Raw genomic sequence first — 16,506 nt, 5'->3', positions numbered from 1 at the left:
TTGAAGTGGCCAAAAGTGCGTTGGCCTTTTCTCTTACAAAGTGTAATTAAGGGGAAGGCTCAGCAAGACTATTCTGCTTTGACAGCTGATGAAGCACCTGATTATGACAAAGTGACACAGGCTGTGTTCAAAGCTTACGAGTTGGTCCCAGAATCATACAGGGAAAAGTTTGGAAATTTGAGGAAATCTGTGAAACAGACATATGGAACTTGCTTATGAGAGGTTTGTGTGTTTTGACCGCCAGCGCACATGTAAGAATATAAATGATGATTGTAACAGCATGTAAGTTTTGCTTTTAATTGAAGAATTTAAAAGCTACATTCCTGATGACATAAAGACCTCCTTAGATGAAAAGGATGCTGCCACTTTGCAGGAGTCAGATAGAGTAGCAGATGAGTTTGTTTTTACTCATAAGGTTAAGATTATCCCGAATAAGAGCGTCCAAAAGAGTAGCAGGGATCACCAGGGTAAACCAGAAATTAAAGATGGGACTAGTGACAAGAGTAAGGATGAATGAGAAATATTCTGGTCTCACCTGTTACTATTGTATGAAAGCTGGTTGTATGATGGCTAATTGTACCATCCTGAAGAAGAAAAAAGGAAAAGGAGTCAGTCCCAAATACCTGTGTTCAGTATGTTGAAGCAGCTATCAACCCACAGGGTTCTGAACATTCTGTTTCAGGCTCAGTTAAGGTCTGAGAGGTCTGACCGAGTTAAGAAGGGATTCGATCACATTATGTCAGATGGGTTTGTATTAGTAAAGGAAGTGTCAACCCCGGTAGCAGTGAAAATTCTTTGAGTTACTGGGGCTTCTCAGTCACTTATATCAGACAGCGTTTTAAAGTTTGGTGATGAGACTAACACTGATGAGGTAAATCTTATTAATGTCATTGGGGGCGACATGGTTTCCCTGCCACTGCACACGGTAATTTTACTGTCAGGGTTGGTTTCAGGACCTGTTAAGATCAGAGTATACTACCAGAGGAAGATGTTACTTTGCTGTTAGTGAATGACCTGTCAGGTGGAAAAGTTTTTCCTGCAGTGCAGTTAACAGTTAACCCAACTACTGATGACCCACAGATGGATTTTAACATTTATCCTCCCTGCGAAGGATCTCGAAGTATGGCTAAAATGTCTGCTGACGCAGACGAGTTTATAGCAGAACAGAACAGAACCAAGTTTGAAGCTTTAAAAGAAACAGCTTTCTCAGATGATGAAATTAACAAAGTGCCAGTAGGGTATTATCACAAGCATGGAGTGATAATGAGGACATGGAGGCCACCTGCTATACCAGGGAGAGAGGAATGGGCAATTGTTCACCAAGGTGTAGTTCCTAAAGTTTATAGGACTGAAATTTTAACTTTGGCCCACAGTCTGCCCTCAGGTGGCCATTTTGGAGTGAATAAAACAGTAAACAGGGTTATGAAATAATTCTACTGGCCTAATCTGAGGAAAGATGTGACCTTTTGCAGAAACTGTCACATTGGTCAAGTTGTGGGTAAACCTAATCAGGTCTCCACAGTGCCCCACTGCAGTCTTTATATAACTGCATTTGGTGAATCCTTTTCAAAATATATAGTGGATTGTGTTAGCCCATTGCCAAAGTCTAAAGCTGGCCATCAGTATCTGCTAACTATTATGCGTACTGCATTCAGATTCCCAGAGGCAATACCTCTCAGAAATATTTAAGCTAAAACTGTGGCGAAGGCTCTTACCAAGTTTTTTTTTTACTTTATTTGATTTGCCTAAAGAAATCCAGCCTGATCAAGGAAGCAATTTTACATCTGGATTATTCCAGCAGGTATTTTATGAACTGGGAGATAAACAAATTACATCGTCTGCGTACCATCCAGAATTACGATGGGTTCTAGAAAGATTTCATTCTACCCTCAAAACAATGATTAAGACATAATGTGTTCGACACTGTCTCTCTTTCTCACTCCGTGCCTTGTAAAGGCCTGAAAAATACATAATCGGATGCACGCACTCACACGCCAAAAAAAGACATACTGTGTTGAAAATGGAAAAGAGTGAGATGAAGGAATATATTTGCTTTTGTTCGCAGTAAGAAAGCTGGTACAGGAATCACTGGGCTTTAGTCCATTTGAATTTGTATTTGATCATAGAGTGAGGGGAACTTTGACCTGGTTAAAGGTACAGTGATTTGATGGGGATGTGCATGTTAACTTGTTAGACTCAGTTTTGAAGTTCAACAATGAACTACTCCAGGCTTGTAGTCTAGCGAGACAAAACTTAAAGATTTCTCAAAACAAAATGAAGTGTTGGTTTGATAAGTGGGCTTGCGAAAGAAAATACCAGGTGGGGGATAAGGTGCTTACCTTCTCTCCAATGTTGACAAATCCACTTCAGGCAAAACTCAATGGACCGTATGAAATAGTCTCTCAAATTAATAATGTGAATTATGTTATCAAAACACCCGACCGATGTAATCTAACACAGATGGTACAGACAAATATAATAAAGCCTTATTTTGACAAGCAGGCACCATCTCTGAGTGTTGTCAAAACATATGAATCTGGCAACCCTGAGAATGAAACAATTGACTTGTCTGAGACTTTTCACAAGCAAAACATTGTCCTAGTTAGGCTAGTGAATTCAGTTGTTCTAGAAAGCATTGATAACAGGTTGGCTCACCTGCAGCCAAAGCAACAACAAAAGCTGAAGGAATTAATTCTGCAGTTTAAAGATTTATTTCCCGATGTTCCCAGGCAAACCACGGTCGCAATAAATGATGTAGATATTGGTTAAACCGATCAAACAACACACATATCGCATGAACGTAGAAAAGTGTAAATAGGCTGAGCAAAAAAATTACTATATGCTGGAAAATGGCATTATCGGTGCTTCAGCATCATATTGGAGCTCACCCTGCATTATTGTGCCCAAACCTGATGATAGTGTTAGATTTTGCACTGATTATAGGAAGGCAAATGTAGTAACAAAAACAGATGCCTATCCTATCCGTCGGGTGGATGATTGCATCAATAAGTTTGGAAAAGCTGAATTTCTTACAAAGATTGATCTGTTGACAAATTATTGGTGTGTTGCATTGACGGACAGAGGTAGAAAAAATCTGCATTTGTGATACCATCTGGGTTGTATGAATATAATGTCTTGCTGTTTGGAATGAAAACTGGTCCAGGAACATTCCGGAAAATAAATGACTCTAATTCGTGGGTTGGAACACACAGATGCCTTTATTGATGACTTAGTCACAGGGAGTGACACTTGGGAAGAGCATATCCCTGCAGTAGAAAAACTGTTTGACAGGTTTTTCCAGGCCAGCCTTACAGTTAACTTCGCTAAGAGTGAGTTTGGCCATGACACTGTGACCTGTCTTGGCGATGATGTATTCAATGCAAGTTGGCTCCTGTTCGGGCAAAAGTCCAGGCAATTTCTCAAGTTCCTATTCTGACTACTAAGAAGGCTCTTCGGAGGTTTCTGGGAATGGATGGATATTACCGTAAGTTCTGAAAGAACTTTGCTGCTATCGCTCTTCCTCTGACTAATCTCCTGAAGAAGGGTGAAAAGTTTGTTTGAACCGAGCCTTGTCAGGAGGCATTTGGTCGATTTTAAGTTATTATGTGAGATTAGGCCAATCAATGTAGTGCTGTCGGCAAATTTAATTAGCAGATTGGAGCTGTGGGTGGCAACACAAGTCATGGGTGCACAGAAAGTAAAGGAGAGGGACAAAGAGACAACCCTGTGGGTTATGTGTCCTGAGGGTCAGAGGAGATGGAGCCCACTCTTACCACCTGCCGGCGATCTGACAGGAAGTCCAGGATTCAGCTACACAAGACAGGGTGAAGGCCGAGGTCTCTGAGCTCCTTAAGGAAACTTCATGCTTTGTATGGCTACTGCTCTGCCCATGACTGCAAGGAACTGCAGAGAACTCTGAACAGCAGAGAACATCAGCCCCCACTCCATGGACTCTCCCTACACTTCCCCTCCCTCGGAAAAGCAGGCCATGTACACAAAGAAGCTCATAACTTGGACATTCTTGCTGCAAACCCGCACCCACATTGGCGGAGAGATACAAAAGCTTTAAAGTGCGTAACACCAGGCTGAAGGACGGTTTCCTGTCTGCAGTTATAAGCCAAATGAATGATAAAATGGACTCGATCTCACAATGTAACTCGACGTGACCCTGCACCATATGTCTATCTGCACTGCACTTTCTCTGCAGCCACAATGCTTTGTTACAGTGAGTGTAACTTTGTTACTGTTATTGTTTTGTTGTATATCTGCTCGATGTGCCGTCGTAATGTATCGATCTGTTTGGATGGTACGTCGGGCAGGATTTTCACTGTAGCTCAGTACATGATGATAATAAACAATTTCCCCATTTTAATTGTCTGGAAATATTAGACAGACTGAGCTTCTGCTCTGGAACCGCAAAAGGAAACTGAACTGTTGTCATTTCTGTGGAAAGCAAATATGTGGAAAATGCTTCAATCTCACATTACGATCTGCCGTAACTGGGATCAGGTGACCGGTGATGGGCCTCCCATATCAATATCAGAATCAGGTTTGATAGCACTGGAATATGCCATGAAATTCGTTGTTAATTGTTAATTCTAAACAAAAGATTTTAACAATTGTGATTTAAAATAAGAATATATATATATATATAGTACAAAAATAGAAAAAATAAAAATGTAATAAACTATTTTAATTGGAACTATTTGACTGACTGGGTTGATGCTTTGGAAATTCGGAAGTGAAGCTTAACTGAACTTTTCACATTTATGAGAAGCTCAGATAAATACAAATGGCTAAATTCTCACATAAATGGCTAATACACCCAGAAACATTGGCAGCACCTCAGCACGTTGAAACAGTGAATGAAACATGCAGAAAATATTACAGAAAAAAAAACATTGCCCACCCACAATGAGAGGACGTGACAGATCCGGATCTCACTGCCTTGTCTGAAGGGGCAAAAGGTGAAGCTACACGGACACGTAGAGCAGTGACCCGCAGATGCTGCAGATCTGCAGAAAAACGTGAACAGGAAACGGGATCAGGTGACGGGTGGAGGGTCTCCCACCTGAAACGCAGACTATGCTCCTCTCACCTCACACACTGCCCGACCCATCCGCCGCGTTCCCCACATTATTCCATATTTACACAAGATACATGTCTACTTTTCCACAGTATGTCTACCCCGATCCGTTTTCGTCTACCTCCAGGTCAAAGAGTCACGGGCTCGATTCCCATCGTAATCCCGGTCCTAATTCAAGCCCAAACAGGAAGTGTTCACGTTTCATTTAAATCAGTTCCGTGTTTATAAACACTAATTTCTACTCATATTCCTCCGGCTTCACTGGACAGGAACACTGAACATCAAATGAGAAACAGCAAGAGGTGGTCATTCAGCCCCTCTAACCATCAACAAGATGGCGGCTGCACTCCCATCTCAGCCACGTATATGTGTGATCCTCATTTCCTCGATCACTTCGGTCTCCACACACCTGCCGGCCTCTTTTCTACGTGAGGACGATCACTGAGTCTTCACCGCCCTCTGTGGAGGGGATTTACAGACATTCACCACCGTCGGAATGGAGACTTTTCCTCTCATCACAGTCCCGGACAGTCCACCCCCTTTTTCAGAGACTGGGATCCCTGGTTCAACGGTAATGATGTTGTGAATTTCAATGTGTTCACCTCTCAGTCCTCGACTCTCTAAATGACATTTAGAGTTATCACATTTGATCTTTCTTCAAGTGATGACCCCACCACTCCAGGGATCAGTTAGTTGAATCTTCATTTCACTCTCTATAACAAATACTCTCTCACCTCTTTGTTCATCCTCTATGGAATGAATTTCCATCCACTGCAGCCCCGTGTTGCCCCAAACACTCACCTCACACCCCTGTCACTATTTCCACCTTCCCACCTCCCCTCTCACCTGGATCCACCTCTCACTCCCCAGCTCTTGCCCCATCCCCACCCCTCACCTCTTTTCTCTGACTATTTCCCGTCCACTCTCAGTACAGACGGAGGGTCTCGGCCCGAAATGTTGACGGTATATTTCCCTCGACAGATGCTGCCCGACCCACTGAGTTCCTCCGGCAGTTTGTTCTTTGCTCTGTCTAACCCGTGTTAGCATGGGGAGCGGGATTTTACATCATATTCCAGGGTTAGGGTTAGTAGACCTCTCGGTGAGACAACAACATTCATCGCGGGTTTCATCACTGAATCCAGTGTTGTGAAATGTAATGTCCCTTGTTATGTGTCCGGCTGTGTCGTGTTGTTGGTGGAGTGTTCAACGTGGTGTTTGTCTCGATTCGGGTCACAACACCAGAATTGTCAGCAGGGTCCACACACAGTGTATTAGTCAACAGAAAACCTCTCGTCCCTGCAGTCTTTGTCTCCCGGAAAAATCAACACCCTGACAGTGTAGACCATAGATACCCCTTCCTCTCAGAGTCAGGGAATCACTCAGACAGCTGATCGCTGAGAGGAATTATATTTATTGGTCATTAAAGTTCGCCCAGATTCGTTTGGACGGATTTGATGTGGAGTTCGGGGTGTCACAGTGAAAGGGCCGGACGGCCGAACTCTCTCCGTTGTCCAAACATCCTTCCAGGTGAGGCGACACTTCACCTGTGAATCTTCCGGGGTCGCCCATTGAATCTCCCGATGTGGCGGCTTCTACACTGGTGACACCGGCTCCTCCGCAGTTGTGCCGGGTAGGAATATTTTTTAACGGGTGTCGATATTTTTCTTCCCTTTTGTGCGGGAGGGGTGGGTTTTGGGGGTTGATGATCGGGATGCCGTCCTTTTTGATGCGGGAGGTTTGGAGGGAGTTTCATTTTTTTTCTCTCTGAACGACTTTCATGTTTTCTTTGTTTCGTGATTTTCTGGAGAAGAAAAAAACTCAGCGTTATTTATGGATACCTGCTTTGATAATAAATTAACCTTTGAACTATCCACTCCGAGCGGGACTTACTTAGTTAGTCACTCAGATAGGAACAGTCTGTGAATGCTTCCACCCAATTCACCAGTTCCCCTTACACCACAGATATATCTGTCCAGATACTCCCCGCACAAGACAGGCTGGAGCCAAAAATATTTACTACATGACAGACCCTAAAGACAAATTACAAAATAGTCATAATGGCTTACACAGGGAGAACAGACAGAAGCTGTCCTATCTCTACACATGAGTGCACAAGGAGATAAGCATCCTGAAACCCAAGCGAGCTACCCTGAAGAAGAAATATGGCTCAGCATGGCTTAGTACATCTGTTGATCATCAGCAGTTTCTTTCAGAAAAACAGGCTGTTATAGTTTAACGAAGTGTTAACCCTTTTACATACTTTAACATTCCCTCCTTTAGATCATTACATGATCAACAAAGCAGTAACATTTTGCAAAGAAATCAACCAAGTACAGCGTTAACTTCTCAGTGGGTAAAAGCGGCATACATCAGTAATTATAACAATGATATGTACAACCATTTCGACATAATGCAATTTCGTGCCCCACATATTATCGACAGGTCTTCGAAGATCACCATTTCGACCCTTCGGTGAACCCGTGTAAATCCTGCCCTACTCTCTTGATGCTGTCAGTCTCCTTGGCAGTGTGCTCGGAGAGGGATGTAACGTTAGTCGCCTCATCAGGGATATAGGTGCAGCATTCTGTGTCAATAATAGCACAGATTCCCCCTTTCGCAGCTGGGATAATATCTGAAGCTGTACGATTCTGTACGACTGTTTGCCGGATTGCAATCATTTCAGTGAATATTTCTGTTACTTGGGCCTGTGTTTCTGTCAGGCCCCCTGCAGTATTGTGGCCAGCTCATCAAGTGTTTGTTGCCAAATTGATTATCTCTCGTGAATTCCTGGCTACTCCATAGGAGAGAAAAGCGATCATCCAAAATCGCTCAGTCTCAGTTATTCCTCTCGGCTGCTGGGCAACTGCGGTTCTGGCCAGGATGCTTGTTTCCCAGTATAGGAAGTTCTGTTTGGTGGGGGCCTGCGATACCATACCTCAAAACACCGACAGCCACAGTCATCTTTGACTGGACCACAGTTTCTCACTCTCTTCCCCTGGCGTTATTTGAGGAAGCCCAGGCTGAGAGCTCCTCACTCTGGTTGAGCAGGATTACAGACATTGGAATCATAGTTTTACCTAGCAGGCCCCTAGTTCTACCAGTTTGGCAAGGTGTGACAGAGAGACAGAAAGGTGTTAACATGGGGGCCCCCAGAAAGACATAAACACGAACACCTCTGTTACATTCCTGTAACGGTTTAAATGAACCAGCAGCAATAGACCACACCTGGTGTGTGGTTTTGATGTTAAAACCACTGTTTTTAATCGTATCTACTTATAATATAACAAATTAAGCAAAATAATCAAAAGCTAAAAATGATATGAGTACACATATGTGTAAATATTACTCCCAAACCACTGAGCCCAGGGAATACCAAGCTTAAATCTTGACATGGTAAACTATGAAAGTTCATTTCATCCACGGAATCAATGACGAGAGAGAGAAATTTGTAATCCAAGGTGAATGTCAAGAGAAGGCAATTACGTTGAATTCCACAAATTCCACAACGGTAAAACAAGATAACCGTCGCTGTAGGTCTTATCCATCGTTGTTCTAAATCCACATACGAATTATCACCAGAAGCAGCTTTTCACGGGAGTACTGTCTTCAGAAGGAACTACCACCCAGGCAAGGGTTAACACACAGGTAGATTCGGCAAAGGTACTCCCAATCCAGATCAAACACACCACTTCTCAAAAGTGTTTACCACATAACACACCCGAATCCAGCTAAGGGTTAACCAAAGTGGTAGACACGAGATACTCCAACAATATCCCCATTTGGATTATACGAATTATCACCAACAGTGATTGGTCACAGGGATACCCTCTTCAAGTGAATTACCACCCCCAGGCAAGGGTTAGCACAAGTGGTCCTCACAGGATACTCCCAAACCAACAGATCCACTCCAATGGATCAAACAAAGTGACAATCACATATTCGGTATAGGCTGGATCAATAATCAACCCGCCTTGTGGGCATAGGAGAGTCCAAACAGTGACCTTTGGCCACTAGGCCCTTTGTTTCGAGCTTTCCATCTTCTTTCTTTCTCTCTGGCTGCCTGTGTTTGTGACTGTCCTTGCTTAAATAAATCAAACTGTGAGCTATGTAAACACAAGCTGCAAGCAAGCGGAAACATGATATATAGTCAAATTGTTCCGCCCCTCTCTCTCCCTCAGTAAGAATCAAACAGGAGCCGGGAAAGCCAGGCTTGTATACACAGGAATTTAGAAGGGGAATTGAGTATTTTCTCCCTGTGTCGCCTTTTTAGTTATCTTCTGTTGCTCTTTAAAAAATTCCCAATCCTCTGGCTTCCCTCTCATCTTTGCTATGTTACACATCTTCTCTTTTATTTTTATACTGTCCTTGACTTCCCTTGTCAGACATGGTCGCCCCCTACTACCCTTAGCTGGCTTTACCACTGAAATTGTTTCGGACTACAACCAGAGGCCATGGGTTAAGGGTGAAAGGTGAAATGGTAAGGTGAACATGAGGGGGAACTTCTTCACACAGACAGTCATTCGGGTGTGAAATGAACAGCCCGCACAAGTGGTGCATGCGAGCATGCTGTTAACATTTAAGAGGTTCGTGTAGGTACCTGGATTGTAGAAATGTGGGAGTGGGCAGTTTAATTAGTTTAGCAGAAACCAGATGGCCCAAATGGCCTGTTTCTGTATTGTAATTTTCCACAAGAACCTGAAGTAACACTAATATTCACTCCAAGTCCTTTTAACAGTTGTGCAGACCAACCATTCACCTCAGCAGGGATTTTTTTTATATGGAGTTAAATTGTGGAACTTTAAGTTAATAATGGGTAACAGAAAATCCCAGATGCACGTCAAGAAAGACAATTTGCATGAGAGTGTTTCAGTTACTGTGGGGCCAGTCGCCCATGCAGCTCAGAAGGAAGAGGGAATAATACTAATGGAGAGAGTCAAACTGAGCCAGGATACAAATTGCCGATGGCAGAAATGCCCCATTCTGACAGAAATAGGAAGGACATCGGGGAATTAATGGTCATTCCAGATACCAGCTCTCTGCCCAGTCAGGAGTTGATTTCTCTGTCCAACTTGGGTTCAACTCATTGTAACAGTGAGGAACAGCCAGATCAAAACTTGGCCACTCAAATCTCATCTGAAATGTTGTCCTACAGCCATTGATGGAATTTGTAAATCATTTCAGAGGTTAAAAAGAGAAGGAATTTGACTCCGGGAATCTCAAACACAGCACATCAGTTTTGCTGTCTCTGTCCAGATATTTAAGAAGTGGAGCCAGGGATTCAATCGACTATATTTCCTATTCAGACTGTGGGGAGGGATTTATTCGGTCATCTGACCAACTGGCACGCCCGTCATTTTACACAGGAGAAAGGCCGTTCACCTGCTCAGACAGTGGGAATAGATTCACTCGGTCATCTCAACTGAAGGTACATCAGCAAGTTCACACTGGGCAAGGCCATTCACCTGTTCTGTTTGTGAGAATGGATTCAATTGGTCTTCCCACCTGCGGAAACACCGTCAGTTCACACCGGGCAGAGGCTGGTGATCTGCCGAATTTGTGAGAAAGGATTCACTCAATAATCTGACGTAATGGCACACCAGCGGGTTCACACTGGGGAGAGGCCATTCACCTGCTCGGAATGTGCGAAACAATTCACTCGGTCATCCGACCTACAGCGACACCATCGAATTCACACTGGGGAGAAGCCCTTCCTTTGTTCACAATGTGGGAAGCGATTCACTCGATCTTGCACCCTGCAGATACATCAGCGAGTTCACACCGGGGAGAAGCCATTGACTTGCTCAGTCTGTGGGAAGAGATTCACTAATCCATCGAACCTACAGAGACACCAGCGAGTTCACACTGGGGAGAGGCCGTTCACCTGCTCAGTCTGTGGGAAGGGATTCACTCAGTCATCCAACCTACAGAGTCATCAGCGAGTTCACACTGTGGAGAAGCCGTTCACCTGCTCAGAATGAGGGACGCGATTCACTCGGTCACCCAACCTACAGAGTCACTTGCGAGTTCACACTGGGGAGAGACCGTTCACCTGCTCAGAATGTGGGAAAGGATTCACTCAGTCATCCCAAGTACTGGCACATCAGTCGGTTCACAATGGGGAATTGCCGTTGTTATGAATCCCTCGATTTCGTTTGCTGTAGACTGTCATTTTAAAAGAGAGAAATTAAAAAAAAATAAATCAGTCTGACTTGCAGCTTGTTTACATCGCGTGCAGCTTGTTTAGGTTTAGCTGAAGACAAAGACACTCAGAGTCAGACGGAGACGAAGGAGGTAAAGTGGAACGATCGAAACCAGGGAACTAGTGGCCAAGGGTGACTGTTTGGAACTTTCCTATGCCCACAAGGATGGGTTAATTATCGATTCACCGTACATCGAGTTTGAAGTGGAGGATTTAATTCGGGAAATTCCTTTTGATTTATTTATGTGTGGAAAATCAGTAGCAACGGATGTTGATAGATTTCTCGAAGTGCCAGGCATTGGAGGACGCCAGAAGAATTGAGTTGTTATGTATTGCTAAAAGGTTAAAACTTGCGATGGGGAAATCGACAATGAGGAGGGTACAGATGCAGAGTGTAATAGCTGAACATTATGTATCTGAGGGTGTGTTTAAAGTGGAGGAGTTGGAGGTGTTTCCTGAAAGTAAACATCGTGAGCTTGAGCTCCAGGACAAGTTAGAAAAATTAAATGCGGAGGCTGCGGAAAGTCAGAGGCAGAAAATCAGAGGGCAGAAGCAGAAAGGCAGAGGCTGTTCGAGCTGGAAAAGACACAGAGATTGCAGCAAAGGGGTCGAGTGTTAGACTCTGGTGATAAGTTTGAGGCCAGTCGGGAAGTTAAATTGGTACCTCCATTTGAAGAAGCAGAGGTTGATAAATGCTTTCAGCATTTTGCGAAGGTTGCTCAGAGATTAAAGTGGCCAGAAGAGGGTTGTCTTATTCTCTTACAAAGTGTAATTAAGGGGAAGGCTCAGCAAGCCTATTCTGCTTTGACAGTTGATGAAGCAGCTGATTATGACATAGTGAAACAGGCTGTGCTCAAAGCTTACGAGTTGGTCCCAGAATCATACAGGCAAAAGTTTCGAAATTTGAGGAAGTCCGTGAACCAAACGTATATGGAACTTGCTTATGATAAGTTTGTGTGTTTTGACCACTGGTGCACGTATAAAAATATAAATGATGATTTTAACAGCTTGAATGAGTTGGTTTTAATTGAAGAATTCAAAAGTTGCGTCCCTGATGACAGAAAGACGTATTTAGATGAAAAGGATGCTACCACTTTGCAGGAGTCTGCTAGATTAGCAGATGAGTTTGCTTTGACACAGAAGGTTGTTTATCCCGAATAAGAGCTTCCAAAAGAGTAGCAGGGATCACCAGGGTAAACCAGAAATTAAAGCTGGGACTAGTGACATGAGTAAGGATGAAGGGAAGCAGTTGAAGGAGAAGTATTCTGGTCTCACTTGTTACTATTGTAAGAAAGCTGGTTACATGATGGCTAATTGTTGCCTGCTGGGGAAGAAAAAGGGAAATGAGGCAGTCCCGAATGCCTGTGATCAGTCTGTTGAAGCACCTGTAAACCCACAGGGTTCTGAACATTCTGTTGAACCTCAGGTAGGGACTGAGAGGTCTGACCAAGTTAAGAAGAGAATTGATTATTTTATGTCAGATCGGATTGTATTATGAAAGGAAGGGTCAACCCCGATACCAATGAAAATTGTTTCAGAAACAGGGGCTTCTCAGTCACTTATATTAGACAGCTTTCTAAAGTTTGGTGATGTGACTAACACTGGTGAGGTAAATCTTATTAAAGGCATTGGGGCGGCATGGTTTCTGTGCCGTTGCTCAAGGTAACTTTACAGTCAGGGTTGGTTTCGGGACCTGTTGAGATCGGATTATGCTCCAGTTTACTGGTGGAAGATGTTACTTTGCTGTTAGGGAATGACCTGGCAGATGGTAACGTTGTTCCTGCAGTGCAGTTAACAATTAACCCAACCACTGACGACCCACAGATGGATTTTAACATTTATCCTTCCTGCGCAGTAACTCGAGGTATGGCTAAAAAGTCTGCCGACGCAGACGGTTCTGTGCAGCATGATTTTGATACCCATGATAGCCAAAATCGGGATTCAGGTCATGATGATTTGTCAGGGACTTTTCCGCCTTCATTGTTTCAACAGGATTTAGGTAGTAAGTCTGATGAGAAAGATTTATCCCTGTCTAGGAAGGAATTGATAGCAGAACAGAACCGACAGCCTGAGCTTGAAGTTATAAAAGCAACAGCTCTCTCAGATGATGAGATTAAGAAAGTGCCAGTTGTGTACTATCACAACGATGGAGTGTTAATGGGGAAGTGGAGACCTGCTGCTATACCAGCGAGTGAGCAATAGGTAATTGTTCACCACGTTGAATTTCCTAAAGTTTAAAGGGCTGAAATTTTAACTTTGGCCCTCAGTATGCCCTTAAGTGGCCATTTCGGAGTGAATGTAACTATATGCAGTCTTATGAAATAATTTTTCTGGCCTAATTTGAGGAAATATGTAATATTTTGCAAACCTGTCAGATTTGTCCAGTTGTGGGTAAACCCCACCAGGTCACCCCAGTGGCCCACTGGGGTCCATATCTGCATTCGGTGATCCCTTTTCTAAAGTTATAGTGGATTGTGTTGGCCCATTGCCGACGCCTAAAGCTGGCCATCAGTAACTACGAAGTGTCATGTGTACTGCATCCAGATTCCCAGAGGCAATACTTCTCAGAAATATTAAAGCTAAAACTGTGGTGAAGGCTCTTACCAAGTTGTTGTTTTTTTTTCACTTTTTCTGGATTGCCGAAAGAAATCCAGTCTGTTCAAGAAAGTAATTTTACACCTGGATCATTTCAGTAAGTAGGATATGAACTAGGAGCTGAACAAATAACATCACCTGCGAACCATGGTGGTAGAAAGTTTTCATTCTACACTCAAAACAATGATTAAGACATATTGTGTTGAAAATGGAAAGACTGGGATGAAGGAATATATTTGATTTTGTTCTCAGTAAGACAGTCAGTACAGGATCACTGGGCTTTAGTCCATTTAAACTTGTATTTGGTTGTAGACTGAGGGGACCTTTGACCTTGTTAAAGGAAGAGTGGATTGATTGGGATGTACGTGTTAAATTTTTAGACTATGTTTTGAAGTTCAGAAATAAACTATACCAAGCTTGAAGTCTAGTGAGACAAAACATAAAGATTTATCAAAACAAAATGAAGTGTTGGTTTGATAAGCGGGCTTGCAAAAGGAAATACCAGGTGGGGGATATCTTACCTTATCTCCAAGGCTGACGAATCCACTCCAGGTGAAACTCAATGGACCGTATGAAATAGGCTCTCAAATGAATGATGTGAATTATGTTATTAAAACACCCGACTGACGTAACCAACACACGTTGTACACATAAATATGATAAAGCCTTATTTTGACAAACAAGCACCATCTGTGAGTATTGTTGTCAAAACATATGAATCTGGTAACCCTGAGAATGAAACAATTGTCTCGTCTGAGAATTTTCACAAGCCAAACGTGGTCCCAGTTAGGATAATGAACTCGGTTGTTTTGGAAAACATTGATAACAGGTTGGCTCATCTGCAGCCAAAGCAACAACAACAGCTGACGGAATTAATTCTGAAGTTTAAAGATTTATTTCCTGATGTTCCCAGGCAAACCACGGTCGCAATACATGATGTAGATATTGGTCAAGCTAAACCGATTAAACACCCATATTGCATGAACGTAGAAAAGTGGAAATTGGCAGAGCAAGACATTGAAAATATGCTGGAAAATGGTATTATTGGTCATTCAGCATCAGATTGGAGCTCAAACCTGATGGTAGTGTTAGATTTTGCACTGATTATAAGAAGGTAAATGCAGCAACAAAAAGAGATGTCTACCCTATCCCTAGGGTGGATGATTGCATCGATAAAGTTGGAAAAGCTAATTTTCCAATACTGATTGATCTGTTGAAAGGGTATTGGTGTGTTACATTGATACAGAGAGGTAAAGAAATTTCTGCGTTTGTGACACCTTCTGGGTTGTATGAATACAGTGTTTTGCCGTTTGGAATGAAAAATGGTCCAGGATCATTCCAGAGAATGATTGATTCTGTAATTCGAGGGTTAGAACCCACAGATGCCTATATTGATGACTTAGTCACAGGGAGTGACACTTGGGAAGAGCATATCTCTGCAGCAGAGAAGCTGTTTGACAGGCTTTCCCAGGCCAGCCTTACATTTAGCTAAGAGTGAATTTTGCCATGCCACTGTGACTTATCTTGTTTATGTTGTCGGTCAAAGCAGTTTGGCTCCTGTTCAGGCAAAAGTCCAGGCAATTTCTCAAGTTCCTATTCTCACTGGTAAGAAGGCTGTTAGAAGGTTCCTGGGAATGGTTGGATAAAGTTCAGCAAGTACTTTACTGATATCGCTCTTCCTCTGACTAATCTCCTGAAGAAGGGTGAAAAGTTTGTTTGGACCGAGCCTTGTCAGGAGGCATTTGATGGATTGGAAGCCATTTTTATGTCATTAGCCTGTGCTCAGGGCATCTGACTTTACAAAGCCATTTTCTGTAGCTGTGGATGCCAGTGATGAAGCTGCCGGGGCAGTGTTATTACAAAAAGATGATGATGATGTTGAACAGCCTGTAGCTTACTTTTCGAGAAAATTAAATGAGCAGCAAATAAATTATTCCACCTTAGCAGACTCACTTTTGACATTTAAGAAAAACTTCGACAGATATATGGATGAGAGGGGCTTGGAGGGATATGGCCCATGTGCAGGTGAGTGGGACAAGGCAGAGAAATGGTTCGGCACAGCCAGGAAGGGCCAAAAGGCCTGTTTCTGTGCTGTAATGTTCTATGGTTCTTAGAGGAAGAGTTGTTGTCACTCAGCTGGGCTTTGCGGCATTTTGATGTCGATGTTTGTCCTGAGAAGAAACCTCTGGTAGTTTATACTGATCATAATCTGCTGGTGTTTTTGATTCAGGTGAAGGGTAAAACCAGATGATTGTTAAACTAGAGTCTGATTTTGCAAGAATATGGTATTGTGATAATGCATATGAAAAGCGCGGACAATATCATTGCCGATTGTCTTTCCAGATGCTGAGCTTACAGTTTTATTAGTGAAGCAGAATCTGATATTTGTATACGATTCTGCAATGTGTTGTATGGTATCTGTGCATGCATTATTTTACATATTGTAGCTTTCAGTTAAATTTTTTTCTCTTTTAGAGCAAAAAGAAATTACTTGGGGGGAGGGGAAGTGTTATGAATCCCGAAGTTTCGTTTGCTGTGGACTGTCACTTTAAGAGAGTGCCTGAGTGAGGTGGGAACTAACAATGACGTCAGCCGCTGACTTTCTCAGCTGTCTTTTGATCTTTAC

Source organism: Hypanus sabinus, unplaced genomic scaffold, assembly GCF_030144855.1.
Source record: "Hypanus sabinus isolate sHypSab1 unplaced genomic scaffold, sHypSab1.hap1 scaffold_602, whole genome shotgun sequence".
Lineage (NCBI taxonomy): Eukaryota > Metazoa > Chordata > Chondrichthyes > Myliobatiformes > Dasyatidae > Hypanus > Hypanus sabinus.
The sequence above is the reverse complement of the archived record's forward strand: the minus strand, read 5'-3'. Positions refer to the sequence as shown.